Source organism: Hermetia illucens, chromosome 4 (genome assembly GCF_905115235.1).
Source record: "Hermetia illucens chromosome 4, iHerIll2.2.curated.20191125, whole genome shotgun sequence".
Lineage (NCBI taxonomy): Eukaryota > Metazoa > Arthropoda > Insecta > Diptera > Stratiomyidae > Hermetia > Hermetia illucens.
In genome coordinates this window covers 38,113,825-38,133,802 of record NC_051852.1, presented here as the reverse complement: position 1 = coordinate 38,133,802, position 19,978 = coordinate 38,113,825, and the positions used below count along the sequence as shown (strand labels likewise).

Here is a 19,978-nt window from a genome sequence, read left to right as displayed (position 1 = left end):
TTTTCTATACAAAGTTGGAGATCATATAGAGCAAATATTGGTCTAAACTCAAATTTATTTACAATAGATAACCAATATTCAAAAATATTTAACATTTCAATGCCACCACTTGCAATTGATGAAGATTATCTACTCAATGTGGGGTTCAATAGGGGAAAATATTCCTTCTCTCCGATCTGGCGTTTTGAATTCACATCTAATGCGTTTTAACTAAGTCAATAGATAATAAGAAACTTGAAAAACTCGCCGCATGAATTTATTTCCCGGCAAAGATCGAATTGAATTTAAATTAAGATGCCGAGAGCGGTTCAGCGGCATAGGTGCATTGGCTTTAAATTACTCTGAATGGCTACCAAAATTCAGACGCCAATCACCATAATGACATGAGCAGGCAGACCAGTTGAACAAGGGGAAACTTCACCTTTTCGCATTATAAATAAGTATTAGATTGACGAATCTTAAGCAGAGTGGAAAGACTAGTTGAGTTTATGGAAACTTTGGATTTCTTTATGGGAGTTGTACTATGTTCAAAAATATTCATTTATGGCGGTTAAAAAACGGTAAAGGAGTACCATCCAGTTTTCGTGGTGTAGTGGTTATCACATCCGCCTAACACGCGGAAGGTCCCCGGTTCGATCCCGGGCGAAAACATTATTTTGGAGTCATGAATGATATCTCTCTCAATTCGCTTAATAAGAAAGAAATCTCCAAAAACTGGAATACAAAATATTTTTTTGCTTTCAAGAGTGGTAACATAGGTATGGAAAAATCGGTGAAGTTAATCAAAATTTGCCTTGCAAATCAGTCTTTATCAAATTTAGGTTTAGGATTTAGAGTGCTTGACAAGTATTAAACTTAAGCTTAGTTAGAAATGGGACAGATTTGCCTGTACCTTCCGGTAGAAGCGAAATGAAGAAGAAAACATCGTGACAGAATATCGCCTCAACGGATTTGGCTTTACCCTGCATATACTTCTTAAGTTTGAATTAGATGCATCATCATGAAAGTCCTGGGGGTTTAACGTGAGTACTTGCCGTATAGGCATAACCCCACGGTCCTCTTCGGACACAGATTGATTTTGTGACCACAATCAGAGCCCCGCCATGCAAGCATAGCAGTCCTGGTTTATACTGAGTGCAGGCTCAGCATTCATACCAGCGGATGCGAGGCCTATCTAACACCTCTGCCGCAACTAAGGGGTACGGCACCCGAGTTGTACAGTGCAACTCCACGCTTGAGCTCCAAGGAGCTCTGCCCGCGATGTAGGCATAACCACAACCACCATGAAACTCCCACTAGGGGGCCAACCGCAAATAACCGGGCCGAGAACATATCCTCTAGGAGTTCTATCGGAGCATATGCTCTCAGAGGGCCGTCCCGGTTCCCATGATATCAGATAACCACCGGTGAGGCTTCGTGGCCGAAGCTACTTCAGATGAGTCCCTTGTAGACTCGGGTTTGATCGCCCTCCTCGAGTACGTGGGGACGGAGCTCCCCAAAGGGTTAACTGGAATCAGCCCGAAGCGGAGAACCGCAACGGAATCTTTCACCAGATAACTACCGCTCTGCGTACACCACAACACAACCAAGACTGGTGGCTAACCACCGCGGCCACTGGGCCATTCGCCCATCACACTGCAGGTGAAGTAGCGTCGAAGATGCATCATCAGCAGTATTGCACACAATTTCACCTGAATTGTATATTGTTGCTTACTAAAGCCGCCGAAAACTAAAAAAAACTCCGAAACTGGGGGCTGGTGCTTTAGTTTAGTTTGGTTTAGTATAGTGGGGGAACAGCAGCTTCAAGCACTCATCCCTTTATTAGGCCCATTATACTATCCCCGGAGATCACCTATTCAAAGGCCTGCCGCCTACGGCGTTGGCAGGCTCTAGCGAATCTGAGAACATTTTCTAGAGACAGAGAACGCGCAGACTATATTGAAGAAAATCCACTTCTTAAGGGACAACAAAAATGCCGCCCTAGCGGCCTCGGGTTCGTTCACAAAGATATCCGCCTGCCGGCAGAAGTTTAAATTTCTTGATTTGTCTGGGTGAATTCTTGCAATTTCCCACTTTAAAGTGCACTTGTCAGTAGATGGTCGGATGCCAAAAGCTGATTTTGGCTCGACCATTATGGGTCCCGAACCTTGGTGAGTCAGTCTGACAGCGATGTTTAAGTGCCTTGGCACTCATAACAGAAAAATTTCTTTCAGTAGGCCAAGTTTCAGCAGCACCTGATGGCAACTCCACACCAACTGGCTTGATATGTCGTTGCTGTTTAGTGCTGATTGTCAGAACAAATTGAATTGGGCGTCCCCTCCATTTTTGTCGAAAATCTTATTATGCTGCCAATGGAATGATATATATCTCCGCCTGGAATATGCTCGTTATTTTTCCGAGAAGTCGAGCCAGTTCCATAATCGATCCGTCTTCCACGACCGACCCAAAGATGAAAATTATTAAGTCTGTAATCCCAAAAGATTCTTGGCCATTTATCAATCATTCTTCTCTTTTGGTGATTACGACGAAGTATGTTTCTTCAAAGACGAATCTGGAAACCATATGATCGGCGAAAATTGGCAAGGAATTTCCAGAAGGACGCATGACCTTATGGTTAACCGCTTTTTCATGCGCAAATAGTATCAAGTCTATATGCGTCGTTAGCAGCTTTCTGTTTCACCTCCAAATGAATGGGGGTAGATTTAGGATAGCTTCGAGTGCCGCGGTCGGCGTACTACTCATTGCTTCAGTAAAACTTAGGCAACCGAACCTTTGAATCTGCGTCAACAGCTTGCTGCTGTTATCAAAGTTCAGTCTCGGCCACCAGACGATGCAAGCATGCATCAGAATGGGTTTTATTATTAATGCATACCTTTTTGGTGAAAGTCCCAGGTTTTAACTATCGCATCACGAGAGCAATTAGCTGGACTTTGCTATTGTTCCTGGATATGATGTTTCCACGTTAACTTGGAGTCGAAATATCGAAATACTTGACTGTTTGTATCAGCTGGATTTCCGCCCCCGCTAAGGTCGGTAGCGTGTAGCCTGGCCTGACGTTCCGTTATGAAGGCACCAATCCACAGTTGGTGCAAACATGCAGCGTTACATTCAAGTGGTCACATACTGTGTGCGCAAACTTTCTGAAAATTATTATAGCTAGATCGTCCGCAAATGCTTGTGTGAAGATCTTTGTGTTCTCAAGGAACCATAGCAAGGTATCCATAACTAGGAGCAATCACGGAGGAGCACGGTATATATTCTGACTATGTAGACCCACGGCATTCTTTCCCCCCATTACTAGATCAGGAATATTCATTCGGGCCTGCAGACTTCAATCTATGAAACGCTCTAAATGTCTATTTCACTTGTTCCGAAATGAAATTTTGGATGCTGCCTGGGAAGTGCACTTCGAGTAAATGGTTTGCTATTTCTTCATCGCTTTCTGTGTACCTTCCGCTCTGTAAACGTAAAAACCCCAGCTGCTGGCTACGTTCTATGACAAGCATCCGCTTTAACTTTAAGGGCGCCTCAAGGTAGTTAGTTTCTTCACAAAAGCGTCTCCATGATGATTCTTTAGCCGACCTTATGCTCCTCTTTATAGCTTTTCCAGTTTATTTGTACCTATTCCAGCCAGCAGCTAAATCAGACTTTAGAGCTCGGTTGAGGGGCACCCTTATCGTTCTTCTCTATTTCGCCAAATCCGAGTTCCGCCATGATGTTTAACTGTTCTTTAACAGCTGGTGCTTCAAGCATGAATAGTTCTATGAACTTTTTGTTGAAAAATATTTTAATGCACGTTGATTTTCAGGGCTCTAGAGAAAATATCCAGGCCTGAAGAAAGTGTCTATTTCGAACCACGACTAAGTTATAATCCCCTAGGATTATCCCCTTTTTCTCTTCCTCTCGTTGGACCTGCTTTACCAGAAAGTACTTTGGACGTGAAAATTTTGATATTGTAATCCATTTGCATTCTTAAAGTAAAAGGTCTGGACTGTTTTCCAAACAAAGTGTGCAGCAGATGATAAAACAAAATTATCCAAGTGTGATTAACATTAAGATAAGTTTCACGGACTTATTAACTTTAGAAAACATTAGTTGATGTCCAGTCGCGTTCTGGAAGAAAAGAGAATAATGGATGGAGTAATGGAGGAAGTATAGCTAGATATCACTGGCGGATTGCCATAAGCTCGTAGATCCGCGACTACTGTGAGAAGGATAAGCGGGGCAAAATCCAGCCGGTTCAGTGTGTAGTGTATGCTGAGTCTGCCGGCATGGGCAACTATAGGCCTTGCACAAACTGCCACAATCCTGTACATATTTGGCACGCCTTCGCTTTCGTGATCCGGTTTTGCTACAGGGGGATCAGATCTTTCTTGATTTAGCGTATGTGGTAAGATTTGACCAACTGAAGTCAGCGGCTGTTAAGTAGTACGGGAAGATTCCACCATCTACAGGCGCTATTAGGAGAGTGACTTTGAACATGCTCCTCGACTACTAAGCGCGTCCATGCACTGTCTCGCCAGACTGGGGGATGCTGTACTGAGTCAAAAGCTTTGAAGATGTGCTAATTTTCAGCCATCTACAGGCCTGCATAATCGCCAGTAACCTCACCTGGAATACACTAGTGAATTCTAGAAGACCGTGTGACTCCGACTCCGTGGACCACCTTCGATCCATCGCGTCGGCAAAGAATATTGTGTTATAACCTTGCCACACATCGCTGATCTTCCACACTGCTCTGGTAGGAAACCCCGCAGTAAAATTTATTTTGAAGCTCGACTTGCGTGTGGTGCAGTCCGTTAGAAATACCAAGGATTCCCGAGGTACTTCGTCCAAAGCGTTACTGTGGCCGTAGAGTTTCGCTATTCAACATCCGGACCCACAAGTCTGACAGCACTTGAGGTTCGAAAACATCCTATCTGATAAGATTGACGAAGATAAAAGAAGTCATTCTGGAAAATTTTACAATAGGATTCAATAGATTATGTCCTTTTTACAAAGAGCGCAAAAATACTCGAGCCATGAAGAGAAAACGCGAGGCTGGTGTAAAAATTGTACTAAAAATACGGGTAGAAAATTATGCGACTCTTCGCTATCTCCTTATTCTATTCAAATTTCTATTATAGTCCTCTGCAAGTCACTTCCTTATCCTTAGGCATGACAGTTCCATTTGTTTGTAACTTGCAGTATTTAGTGCATGAATTGATCTGCTAGAACTTTTCTAATAATAGAAGCTTTTCATTAATTTTTCCAGTATCGTAGTTTACATTATGGGCTATATTTGTGCAGAATTCTATACCTCCGGGATTCATCTCAGTTTACAGTCAATTGACAGAATAAAATAAAGTACCCATTTTCGGCAGAGGGGCAGGCGGATATTTTTATATCGATATATCATATGGAGACATCGTCGACTCCCAGTGGCTTAGATTAGGCTCTGGAATGCGTATATGCTCCTCGACAACGTTTCTAGAATGCCTGCTTTTTTTAACTCAAGCGAGAATCCTAGCGATACATGCAGATCATCCTGGGCTTAAACGAGCTAAGACGATGGAACTCTGAAGAGGTAATATGTTTTTGTACTCTCGAAAGCCAGCTAGTAGCAGACGCGAATATCGTATCAGATTATTGCTGATGGCTACCGCAAGGGGCGCTTTCTTGATCTAGGAGCCGAATTCTGGCAGGATTCCGACTCCAAGATTCCGGTTCAAGTTAAGGAGCATCACAATTGCACAATGCTATGCAGCATTAGTTCCGATATAGTGGAGAAGGGTGCTTTTCACAAGTAATTACACGCAGTTCAGAGAAAGCTTCCTAAAGGTGACATTGTGATTGTGGTGGGTGATCTGAGTGCCAAGTTGAACTATAACAAGTCCTCGCTCAGACATATGATGGGGAAGCATAGTCTTGGCGACCATAACGATAATGCAGCTTCCACTGCCTCGTCTTTGGGGGTACATTATTCGATAACAGAGCTTGCAATAAGATTAGTTGGGTTTCAATTGATGGACACCATACGAGCAGACTGCTTTTCCACTTTGCGATGAGCACTATATTTAGTAGTTGTCCACTGGATGTGAAAGGATGATCCAGCCAGGAAAGTCTATAAGGGCAATATCTATGGTAGAAAAAGAAGACGAGGCAGATCCTGCCTGAGATGGAACTATGGCGTAGGTCAAGACGCCAGATAGCTTTTAGGGATATCGAATTGGTGGACTTCGGTGCAAAACCGGGATGCCTGGAGTTTCTTAATAAAGGTTATTGCACCGTTGATGATGATGATGATGATAAGGTCGATCCTCACCGTAAATTAGTAATTCACGAAGGTCTCACATGGATACAGGCGGAAGAAGGGGCCGGTGGTTTCCGTTGTTGTGAACCCTTCACATTGCTACAACCTGGAGCAACAGTGTATTTCTAAGAAGCTCATTTCCATCCATAAGAAAAGGGTGAAGATGATCAAGTACAGACATTGGAAGCTGATGAAGTAAAACTTGGTGGAGGCAAATAATTCAAAAGTTATTATATATTTAGTTTATGATCAGAACTTAGTGGATCGGCCTGGGGACAAAACTTGATCAAAACAACTAAATAAGTCAAGTCATTCATGTTGCTGTGTAAAAACTTCTTATGAGATTTCGTCAACTCTAAAAAATTTCCGTCATATTTTTTTTATAAATAAAGTTTTTGGCCAATTTCACAATAAATTATGCAAAAACTCTTCAAATTCAAGACTGGGCGCATTAAGAAAGAAACATGTGTTTGTCTGCATAAATTTTCTACATTTACATCCACCTGAATGTAAGCGCTGTCCTCAACTGTACAACTTCTTGGAGCAACCACTATAAAAGACAGACAAAAAACGGCTGGTAGTAACCAGTGTAGTAAGAGTTTCCAAACCAAAGAATTTCAAGCTCTCAAGAGGAACGTATAAAACTGGTTAACTTCTTGTTGCTACCACTTCTGGCTTTATATCATCTCAAAGAACAAGGAACGACGAAGGAAAAATCTGAAACCTGTCTTGAGTGCCTCCTGTGTTACGATCAAATGAGAAATTGTTGGTGTTACTGTGCTGCTGGTGTTGGTGAAGTTACCGACTCGATGTCATTAATTTTGTTTTAGATTGTGATGTTAGGTCTTTGGTCTACGCGGGTTTTGGCGTTAGCTGCAGAAGAACGGAGTATTATGCATTGAGAGTAGCAAAAATGGTATCGTTGTTAAGGGGGTTGGCTGACTCTTGAGTGAAAAATTAGCATAGGCGCTTAAAAGATCGTAATGTCAAGATGCGAAGTTAATCAAGCTCTTAGCCAACTCACCAACATCAGCAGTTTAAGCAGTTAAAGGCGGAGGGTGGTATATTTTCTAATTCCTGGCAACCCCTGCTGATACCAGATTATATATAGTAAAAGCTCATTGGCTTTTTAATTTTTAGCAAATCAGCAATGGAGGCTGGGATACATAAAGCCGATTAACAATGATTTATGTACATACGTTCAAAGGAATCAAGTTTCAGAAGCAGGTGAAAACTGGTTCATAAAGCTACCTAAAGGAAACTGCAACGATTGTCTACTTCTCATTGTAAATGAAGAGGTCACATTGACAGGTGTATCATAATTATCATAAAAGACCTACAGAACCAGATTGACCAGTAATCTGGTCAGTGTACGATAAATGCAATCTAATCAGCGGCACCCGTTTTATAATTTTGAACAATTATTAATGTCGAAATTCTGCAGAAACTATACATGACTAAACCATGAAAGGAAGCTGCGTCACATCTGAAAAAATGATGGAGGAGGAAAAAAGTTAGTGTCCAAAATACTCAATAACTGGAATGCCTTCCACTTGTTACAAGAAGCATTGGAAACTGCTTCGAATAACTAATTCAGCATAAGTCGGGCCTCAAGAAAGGAATCTCTTGCAGCACTTAGTGGAATACCTTTAGGCAAAGCAGGAACGAAACATTCGAAAGTTCTATTCCAAGGTCTGTATTTGCAAATACAGGAATGATGTAAAGTTGACGTAAAGAAATGATACAAGCTCATCTCAGAGAAATTTATTCAAATCAAAGTTACCAAATGGCAAGTTTCACCTTAATCATAAAAACAGTCAGATTGTAGTAAAACCAAAATGAAAACGTTCAGCCAAGAAAGGCTGCATACTTGTGAGCGGAGAAACCCCCGTGCTTCCTTCCCCAGATTCCCGAGCCTGGCTAGCGGAAAGGCGTACTAGCGAGTGTTGACGTGTTCAGTTGAACTGCATTAGTTGCGGGTGGGCCTTCATGATCAGCTTCGCCGTATGTTTTTTTAAATTTTGGGATAGCTCTGTTCTCTTAGTTAATCTTAGTCAACTCGGCTCGCATGTTCTCTCAACACGTTTAAGACTGAATGTTTCTTCTTCTTCTATGGCGCGACTGGCCAAATCGGCCCTGGGCCTCCAGGGTAGATTTCCTCCTGCCATCTCGATTTTTCGATCCTCCAGTTGAAAAATTTCAGCAGCTTTTTACTAGCCTCATCTACTGAGTCCTCCTATCGTAAGCGTTGTTTTCCCACTGGGGGGCGTCCTTCGGGTATGCTAGCAGCTTTCTACTAGCCTCGTTCATTGAGCCCTCTTACCGTTTGCGTGACTTTCGTACTGGGGGGCGTCTTTCAGGTGTGCCTTTGAATACCCTGTTAGGTATTTCTTGCCCTGTGTAATACGTCAGCTGGAATACCATCGAATCCCTGGGCCTTGTTTAGTTTTTGGTCGCACATGGCTGCTTTCAACTCTTTAATAGAAAGAGGTTCAACCGGTGTATTGTTTATAACTTCCGGGTTCGTCAAAGCTGTACTTCTCGCTGGCACTTCCACTAGGGTGAACAGCTTCTTAAAATATTCCATATATCTTTTCATGGTAGCTTCGGAGTTACCTAGGATTGGTCATCCTTACAGAAACTTGTCTGTGGCTTATAGCCTTGTACGTTCAACTTGCTATCCCCCTATGCTCGTCATAAGTCTTTTGTTTTCTCCTTGTAGGTTGTTCTATCTATTTTGTTGTTTTTGTTGATTGCGTGACGGCATTCCTCATCGAACCAATCATTACGGGTGCGTTTGGTTTGCCGTTTTCTGCGGATGTTTTTATTTCGTCTTTTAACTTTGACCACGTTTCTTCGACGGCTAATTCGGCTAGCGATGTACTATTGAAGTAGTTGGATAGCTCTGTAGTGTATGCAGCCGTTATTCCCATGTTTCTAAATTTGTCACTGTCGAATTACTTAGACCTGCTCTCCTTCGCTTGATATGTTTTGCGAATGTCGTGATTGGGAAGCAGGTAGACCTTACCGTCTAGTTTTTATTGCTAACGAAATCAATAAAACGCTTGCTGTTTTCATTCGTGTTTTTATAGAGGCTGTGCCTTGGTTTCCAGCCTAACTTTGAATAGGTCATTTGCAAGACTTGAATACTTAGGAAGGTTTGAAATTGCTGTTGCTGCTGACTTGACCTGGATGACCATTGCTTACGTCGACAACGAGTTTAATTGACAATATTACTTCATAGGGGGAACACTAAAATTCAACTCCACTTCGATATTCCCCCATCATTTTACATTATTTTGTAGAATATGTGAGACTCTCTTTCATGGATTACTTTCTTCTCCAATATACACCATTTTCCTGCTTTTCTCCTTCCTCAGTTTAGTGTGGACGCAGCCGTTGGCCACACTCGCCACATTTTATAATTTGAATACTTCTCAGCTAATTCATCTGATAACATTTCTGTGATTAGTAGTCCCCGGGACGATGACACAACGTGTGCTTTGAGTCATTCTGAGTGTCACAAAAAGGGCTTTTGTTCCAATTAAACGATGGAAACTACACCGCAATGGTCTGATCTTTGGAATCATCTGGTATGTACACCTACGCTTCTGTGATTTTTCAATGCCGTGGTTTACCTTCCTGCAAGCCTTTCATCCCACTTACTGGAGTTGAATCTTATCTTCTCGACGATGTCTTTTCCGTTACCAAAAAGATGCTGGCAATCCTGAGTGCATTTCAAGGGTATTTGGTTGCCAGTGACCTCCTTTAAGCTAGCTTGCCTACTATTTGCATCTAGCAGGTGCGGCATATAACCATATCACGGTGATCTTTTGGGTTGTTTTGTTTCTCTCCTGGTCTAAAGATCGCTCGTTCGTCAAGCTTTCCCTAGATGGACCTAGCCAAGTGCGGTTGTTAGCTCGCGAACATGAGTCGAAGACAATTTTCTCTATGAAGCAATTCTTGGTCTACTCGTTTTTATTTTTTATATCTTAAATTTAACTTTCCGTTCGGTACGCTTTCGAAGGAAACATTATTTTTCAACAACCTTTTCTTCATTGATACATTCGCTCGCTGAATTATTATATATTATTCAATTTTCTTTTTATTTCCAGATTTTTCGACTAATTGGCTTCTCCTGCATTTGATGGTGAGTACATTTTGAGCTCTCGCTACCCTATGTTTGAATCACATTAAAGGTAAAGATCATTTCGGAGAGTACTGATTGATACTCATCATAAGGTCAACCCAAAGCAGACACAATATTGTATCTAGGTTTCGTCTCTCGTTCACAAAGGGGTCGGTTAATCGTGATCGGTTGCGCCAATTCACTCTGATTTGGTTGCAGTCACGAGACTTTAAAATCACTATCCAGCGTATCAAGCCACCGTTGTTTCAGCCGGCCTTTTGGTTGTTTCAAATCGAAGTCGATATTTACACCAGTGTTGGCAAATGAATTCTCGTTAACGTAAATTACGTAACCATGCCATCGAAGATGCCTCTCTCGCAATTTTTTCACGATCGGTCAACGCCGTATCGGTCGGGGATATTTTCATTTTGGATGTAATCAAGGTTTGTTACGGCACTAGTCCAGCACAACATCTTCGTCTCCATTACTGCGAGACGCAGTTCATTGTCTTTTATAGTCAGCCAACAATCAGAACAATAGAGTACATCATCATGCATGATGTTCCACAGTAATGGACCCACTGTGGAGTGACATCGTTCTTCTTGAATTTATCATCGATGTTATAACATCGCCCGTTCTTACAAATCGTTTTTATAATATTAGCAAAGTAGGAGGAGACATTAACTGTCACCAGAGAGCTCTGGCTGAGATAGCAGGGTCACTATCACACAAAATTTGCTGGTCCTACCCTTTTCGTGAGGTTTTTAACGCCCCCTGGGACAATCCATTATAGATTATCCACTCCATCATTTTCGCTATAATGTCTAGAAGACATAATGACCTATAGGACAATTGTTGACTTAGAGGTTTAGGCAGCAGTAGCTGCTTCCATGGTGCAGGAAATATCCCCTCAAACATGTGCGGCTTGAACAGTTTAGCGAACTTGCCCCTCTCTTGCTAGGAGAATAACCTTTGGATAATTTTCAACAGAAAAGTAGGGGGGGGGGGGGGTGGTCTGCGAGGATAAATAACTTCTGTACTGTCCCCTCACGTTTTGGTTTTTGACGTCCGGTTTGGCTGGTAGCCACTGTACGCAGTACGCCAGCACAGAGTTGAAAAAAGGCTGATCTAAAATCTCTCTGCTCCCCACGCATTAAGGGGTTAAGCCGCAAGGTTCACGTCAGGAACAAAATTGTCTAGTAAGTTTTCAAAATCAAGCCATGCAAGGTTTGGTGCAGCATAGCATGTAGCATAACATACACCGCTTATTTTTCTCCCACACAAAGCCACTCATGGCATATTGTGTGACTTGGCGACCACACGTCTATACCGCCGCTCCACTAGTCTAATCTATGACGCATACATCCCTGTCAGGGGTTCTGTAGAGTTCACTATTCATGCCAATTTCTATTTTGGATTCGAAAGTAATCTCCACAATCATATTCTGAACGACTCTGAAATGACTGAAATTTGTTGAAATAAACATTTTCTCATTGTAATTAAAACCTTCCTAAACTCCAGGTATTTGCCACTTCGTGCAACAAATCGGTTATCTCTTCCCTTCTTCCGTTCGTATAAAATTTCTCTCTCTTTTTACTCCTTGGCAGTATGTTCTTCCTCTGCGCACCATCCACATCGATTCGACCGATTAATGCCGCTGGTGCATGCCTTCTCGATGTGTTCAACCATTTGAAGCCCCTGCTTAATGAGGTCTGTCTCTTAGACGGCAGAGAATCCATCGAATTCGAGCTTTTCCTACAGCAACAACTCCTGCTGTCCCTCTACTATCGTACCGTCATAGTTTTATTTTCAGACTCAAGATAAATTTTTCTCCAAATTTCTCCAAGTGAAATTGTTCTTTCAAGGCAGTGCAGATTTCTTCTTTGAATGTCACTTCATCGAGATCCTTGCACTGTATGTAGGTCTTTATCGCAACATTCAATTTTTCCCTTTCTCGATTTTTTCAGCTCAAGGATGAAATCCTCTTTCTAGGTCCTTCCGTCTAGGTCTTTTAGGTCGGGATCAACTTTAGTACTCTAGCGCATGACAGGCTGCATTTCCTAGAGATGGTAATCGTCTTCATTTTTCTTCACTAGCCGACCTTGTCACTTTGGACACGTGGGTCTCCTCTTCCGAACTTTTGGTTCCATTTGTTGGAACGATCAAATTGCTATTTTTCCTTTTAAAGGTTTGCCCTCTTTGCCCCGTGCCTTTTTCTTTGAGCTTAGGTCAATGACCGTGCTTTCTGGTGTCATTTGAGTTGCCTGTGATACTGTTGGGACTGCAGCTTCCGGCTTTTACTTAGGACCTCTTTCTTCTTTTTCCGGCTTATTATAATCCAAATAGCCCTTACCATGCTTTTACTGGCCTGATGCAGGCTGTGCTTGTCCTTGATATGGAGCAATAGGGACGACTGGCTCCCGACTTTGTTACCTATCTAAGTTAGTGACTTGATATGATATCTATGCTATCTTCCAACGCAACAATGCTAACCAAAAGATAGTTCCCGAATGCGCAAAGGCACACTTAATAATGATTTATGAAGGGGAGACCAGAGTTCTTTTAATTCGATTAAAGTATTCAGATATGTGCAATTATTGTGCTTTGTTTATCTGGATTTGATTGAGGGATTTTGAATTTTTTACTATAAGGACCAAATTTATTTTTGCTATGGTGACTTTAGCTATATTTTTGATTGAGACTTAATATAAATATTGCATACCCCATATTAGGCGCCTAAAAATTCAAGTTTTAAAAAATGCTGAAACGGACTAACTTCAAAAACTCTCATATGTCAATCAATATCCATATATATATGGTTCCCATTCACCCCTTGGTGGGGTATAGCGCGCCAACTACACCTATGCGCCGTCGTTCGTAGTTACCTTAAATACCTTTCAGCTCTTCCAGCAGCCTCCTGAGACGCTTGCACTAGTTCTTTACGGTTCAGCGCCAAGTGCTCTTGGGGCGACCCACCCGCCGGCCATTTAGGGAGAGTGGATTCCACTACATGGCGTAACCAGCATTGCAATTGTCGCCCCTCCTTAATGTGTGCCACTTTTCTTCCGATCACATCGCGTACGAGTGCCAGGCTTGTGCGTCGCCAAATCCTTCTTTTGAAACAGTGTCAGGCCAGTACACTCCGATGATCCCACGCACTATTGACAAAAGTTTGGAACTTTTGAGTAACAGTGGAGTTCATTTTCCGTGAGCTACTCCCGTATAGCAACACAGAAAGAACACTAGCACAGAGCAGTCTCAATTGGATGTTCATGTTGAGAAAACCTCATTTCCTTTTTTCAGATAGGGCAGCGCAACCGAATCTAGCGTTATTAATACGTCGGGCAACATCCGGCTCGTTACGACTGTCGGCAGAATCATGCTTCCTAGATATACAAATTGATCGACGCCTTCGATGCTCTCCCCATTAATGCAGGGTGAGTCCAATGAACCGTCACGCTTGATTTTGTTGGTGTTTATCGTCAGTCCAAATATATTTGCCTCTCTTTCCAAATCCAGACCCACTTGGCCAAGGTCCATATGCTGATGAAAAACCAAACAGATGTCATCAGTGTAGTCGAGGTGTTTGAGGAAAGATGTCATCGTCCATTGTATTCTTTTTCGTCCTCCAGACAAAATGGGTCCTCCTCCTTGGAACCTTGACGGTCATCCTCTTCTTCCACTCTCTGGGAAAGGTTTCGGATTCCCAAGATTCCCGTACGAGTGAACGCAGCAAATCTGCAGGAATTGCAGGTGCAGCGATAAAAAACAAACAAACAAACAAAAACAGTCCTAATCCGGATATTACGGTGACTAGTCATTTCATCGACAAAAGAAGGAACCTCACCTGATGTGATACGATTAAGAACCATGGTGAAGTGTATTTTCCACCTCTTCATCACCGTGGATGAGACTTCGACCTTAACAAGACTATCAAAAGATTTGCGACCAAGCAAGCTCTTTCGTGATGTGGCATACATTTATGTAATCATTGCAATCTGCGGTATCTTCCGCTTCGCTGACCAGTAGGAAATTCTCTTTTGTCACAGCGCGCACTACGCTGAACTTCTCTGGGTTCGGCTCAGTATTAGAGTCCAAGCACGTCACGCGCGCCATAGCGGTCAGTAGAGCCTTCGACTCCTTCCTTTCAGCGACCCGCTCCCACAATTGCGCAGTAAGACGCCCCTTCGGAACGAAGCCGACAACCTGGGTAGCACCTGAGAAAAGGGCAAATTCTTTTCTTACGCACATGTAGAAGTGGCTGATGTGAATGTACGACGTCGTTCAACTGAGTTTTCGAACAATGTGCTACCAATGACGACGCAGTGAAAGTTGCAGAAATCCACGAAACTACCATCCGGTCGCCCAGACCGTGCTTCCTCACCACATGTCCGAGCAAGGTTTATTCAGATCCCACTTTGGCATTCAGATCATCCATCACGATACAATCTCATCTTTAGCTCGTAGATAGCATCCTTCAACGCTGTATCGGAGGTTGGTGCGTAGTATTGTGATGCTCCTTAACCTGGACCGGATTCTTGCAGTAAAGTCTTTTAGAAACCGCTCCCAAGTGAAGCTTGCTTACCTTGCGGTAGTCGTCAAAAAGAACCACCGACACGGGTTCGTGTATGGTTTGGAAGAGTGCAAAGCACATTGCCTAAAGAGGGAGAGGAGTATTCTTCAGAGTCCCACCATCTTACTTTCTTTAAGCCCAGAATGTCGAGCTTATATCTTTGGAATTTTCCCTCAAGTTAGAGAAAACGGGTATTCTGAGTACCATCATTGCCGTTGTCAAGAATTGTATGCACATTTCAGAAACCCATTCATGGTCGTTTTCTATAACGATACGTCTTCGGTGTAAGGTCAATCTCTGCCCGTGATGTGGCTGATGTTTCAAAGTTTTCAGGATGCTAGGCCACAAATTTCTATCCCTTTTATTCGCCTCTTACGACAAGCGGGAAAGACTTTGGGTATACTCTTTAGCCCTAACTCACAGGGCAAACGGGTAGCCGCTTGTAAATCTATTTTTGGTTTGTGGTGTCGCTTGGACCTCACGGAATAACGCCCTTAATCTCTACTTGAAAGGCGGTCTTTCTATATAAAACTGCTTGTGTCAACTTTCTCGAAAATTTTTGACTGTGCTGTTCTAATTTTAATCCCTTCGTGTGCCTCTTATTCTATTCGTCGGAACCTGTGTAGGAAATGCAAAGAAACAACATGTAGACCACACTTCTATCTCAAGAATCCTTATTAGCATGAACAAGCAGTTACTGGCTTCCAAGATGTCTACAGCTACTGCTTTACTTTCGTTGCCGCTCCGATAGTCTCCGATTGTTGTATATCGAGGTAAAAGTGAAAGTAATGCCACAATTTATGGTGGTCCACCCCCCGCCCTTCTCCCCCACGGTTCTGCAACGCAATCCGTCTCACAACGCGACCTTCTATTTCGTGTTTTCTTATCCTCTATCTGTTCCTTAATTAACAAACGGAAATGGTTAGTATTAATACCGGAGAATATCCTAAAATTTGTAGAAACGTTAGTACTTTTTGTCTAAAATTTGAGTGGTTTTGCAAGGAATAAAGGAAATAGCAATTAAGCAAAATGTTGAGATATTGGCTTTTTTGTTTTATATAGAATAAAGACTACTAGGAATTTTGGTAACACCACCAGGTTACTGGTGTCTCACATTTTTATAGTTTTATGATCTAGTTTTATGCATCTGTATAAGCATTTGGTGCCAGGAAACCTGTACGAATCTAAGGTAGAGGTCATAAAATCTAACAACTGCTAACTGCATTCAGCCAACCCCACCATAAAATGCAATAAAACCTCTCATTAGTCGCCACGTTTTAACAATTAAGTCAAAGTCTTTTACTCATCAATTTCTTTGTTCCTAATGACCCTACCGACTTGAAAACTTGAATCAGCTGCGGAAACCTGAACTATCTGCAGCTCAGTAGTTGCCAGACAAATTGTCCAATTAGTAAAATGAACAGAGGTGCCCACGTAGGTCATTATCACCTCGTTGTTTCGCTGCAAACGAGGCTAAATGAATCACCGGTGGGACACCACACCTAGACCAAATTATGCAAACGTGATTGGGAGCAAATAGTCCGTGCAATTTAAATGCCACAGAATGATATGGAGTCAGGTTTCCAAAGCCACGCAAATGACGTTAATAATGTAGAATTTCACACCTATCGTGTCGAATAGTGAAGCTTGGCATGTTTCGAAGTCTATCTACATATCACAGGTTGAATTACAGTCTAAATGTTATAGCTCGATTTGATCATTCTTTTTTCCTGGTTGTGGCAGAAACTTAAGCCTTGACAAGCTACTTTCCAGGAAAATACTTGAAATTGGCATTAGAAATGTGCCAAAAGCAGTGTGACTTTCACTATCTCATACAACAGGAGAAATCCAGGCTTACTTAATATCTTCACTCGACCTCCTCAGCACCACACAAATTCGCGACATGTATGAATTGTAAAAAACATCCATAGAGAGACCGCTCAAGTAGCGAGGAAAATACAAATCTTTTACAACATTCCCCACCTGCTTGGAGTCACATTTGCCAGACTTCTTATGAAAACCTCGCACTACTGATATCGAACCTTTCATTGGCATATTTCATAGTTTTATTTATCTTTTCATGCCCATGTGTTCCTCTGAAATGCAAAAAATCTTGCATGATCTCTAATTTCAGATTTTAATATTGAATTGATACATGGCGCACTTGCGCTAACATTCGAGTGCTACAGGTTGGTAGTATGTAACTAATGGGGTTTCTATGATTAAAGAAATAAGCAACAGAAAAATAGTATAATCGCGGAGTCTCTGGCTGATTGAATAGGTAAGATATTTTCTACAGATATAAAATAATAAATCCAGATGCTAATACTATTAAGAACTTTATAGATGTCTGGTAATATTTTTTTTATCGTATTAAGACTAACATGCATTTAAAGAGCTTTACCTGAGTGAGAAATGGCCCTTTCGTCGAAACCTAACCTTTTTTTTTGTGGGAGTAGGGTAGGTGAATGCGTTTACGCACAGAGTGTTGGACTCCCGCAACAGCACGCTGGCGGACTACCAACTAAACACCTCCCTGTCAACAGAGGACTAGCCTGGAACCGTTTGACACATTACTTCGGGCTAGCCCACTCGCTCTCCCGGCTTTGGGAGCCTTCAAGTCAGGGAATTCCTTTCACCAACGGGAGGGGAGGGGAGGAAGGGAGTTGTTGTTAGTTCAGGAAACCCCTTATCGTCCGATCGCAAAGCTCCTCGTCTCTGCACTTGAGCGAGGCGTTTACGATGCACTTCCTTGTCAAGGGCATCAGTCCATACCTCCGCACTATAGAGAAGAACCAACTGTGTTGCTCCCTAAAGGAGACGTCTCCTAGTTGATATAGGGCCCCCGACATTCGCCATTAGCCGACCCAAGGCCGCGATTCCAGCTACAGCCCTGTCCGCTGATGCTTTAATTTGCTCGAAAAAGCTCATCTTCGAGTCGAGCGTTAAACCAAGGTATTGAACCGCTGGTTTTGACTCTATAGCCAGCTAGCCCATCGATATGAGACGCAGGATCGGGATTCACCTTCGGGTTTTTCTAGCGCAAGGCTGAAATCGTGAAATCCCTTTACCCGTCGTATCGTCTGCTTTGCGCCTGTTCAACAGTGCATCCGGCAACAAGTGCCACAACGTCGTCTGCATAACCGATCAAGCGCGAATTTTCGGGCATATCTAGTCTCAGCAGACTATCATAAGAAGCGTTCCAGAGGCCTGGCCCTAGGATGGATCCCTGTGCTACTCCCGTCTTTCAGATAATCCCTCAATATCCGCAAGAGATAGTTTGGCACGTGAAAGAAGTTTTCTAGTGTGCCTCGCATATCTGTCCATCTTATGGAATTGAAGGCATTTCTGACATCAAGCGTTATGAGGAGCACTATCCGTCGAGATCGGGGGCTGTGTGCCTCGGCTCGATGAATCGCATCTACCACCTCCATAATAGCATCCACTGTAGATCTTCCAGTTCTGAACTCGAATTGCCTTGCGGATAAGTCCCCGGCAGCTCGGATCGCTTCAGCGAATCTACTCGTGATGAGCTTCTCGAGCACTTTTTCGGGCGTGTCAAGAATACACAGCAGTCGGTATACAAACGGGAGCTGCGGGTCTCCTTTACCCTTACTGATCAACGCGAGTCTGACCACTTTCAAGCGACAAGGAAAAATGCCCTCCTTCTTTGGTCTTCATTCCGAAAGCGGGTAAAAGGATCTTTTTCACCTTAAATCTTTCAGACCAATTTCCCTAACATCGTTCGTACTCAAAACGGTGGAAAAGGTCATAGACAACTATATTAGAACTAACGTTCTAAAGCGTAATCCCCTACATCAGAGTCAACACACTTACCGAGCAGGACGGTCAACTGAAACTTCTCTGTATCAGCTGACCGAGATACTACGGGATGCCATAGAAACAAAAGAAATTGCACTGTGCACGTTTTTGGATATCGAAGGAGCATTCGACAATACATGGCACACAGAGATACAAGATTCCTTGATCCGCAAGGGAATTGGAAACATCCTGGCATTCTGGATGGGCAAAATGCTAGAAAGCAGCAAATAGAAGTACTGACAGGTACAAATTCTATTGTCATGAACACTGCTCAAGGCTATCCACAGGGTGGGGGACTGTCGCCACTTATGTGGAGTATGGTAGTGGACGAACTCCTGGACGTGCTAACAAAAACTGGAATACAAGTCCAGGGTTACGCGGATGACGTTGTTTTAATCTGTAGGGGCAAATATGAAGATACCCTACGTGATAGAATCCAAACTGGACTAAGGTTTACTAATGCCGGAGGAGGGTGGGACTGCGGATCAACCTAGCCAAAACCACCATAGCACCATTCACTAGGAGACGTAAGCTTGATCACCTGAGAGCTATAACCTTACATGATATGGAGGTGAAACGAAAAACAGAGGTCAAATATTTGGGAATTACGCTAGACCAAAAATTACTCTGGAAGACACTTGTCGGAAGGGGCGCGAGGGCTCTGATGACTTGTAGATCCATAGCAGGGAAAAATGGAGTTGCAGCCCGAAGATACTATTTTGGATATATACTGCAATAGTAAGGCCAATGATTATCTATGGGGCGGTAATCTGGGCGGAAAGAACCAAAGTCAGTACACAAGCCAGGGAATTACATAAGCTCCAAAGGCTGGCTTGCGTGTGTATCAGTGGGCCAATGAGGACATGCCCAACGGCATCCTTGGAGGTCCTTCTGGGATTAACCCCTCTCCATTTGCACATACAGATGCAGGCAAGGAGGGCAATATTCAGGAAGGCCGATAGTATCAGTGAAGCGGGGAGCTGCCTAAACCGAAGGAAGATTGATATTCTTTCTAGTTGGTATCCCGAATTACTGATACCAAGGGATAACATGACTACGAGGTTTCACTTCGATAAGTAGTTTTAAACACGTTGGAGTAAAAAGGCAAACTGGGAGAGCGTGGCTGCGACGTACGGCTTAAACCAACAACTGATTACTTGGT

The 19,978-nt window shown here is 42.9% G+C and overlaps 1 non-coding gene across 1 annotated transcript; it reads left to right on the top strand.

Annotated features, from left to right (window-relative positions):
* The first annotated feature begins 578 nt into the window (after positions 1-578).
* Trnav-aac lies at positions 579-651 on the top strand. The gene has a single exon. It is a non-coding gene; the product is annotated as a tRNA-Val (tRNA).
* Positions 652-19,978: the final 19,327 nt, after the last annotated feature.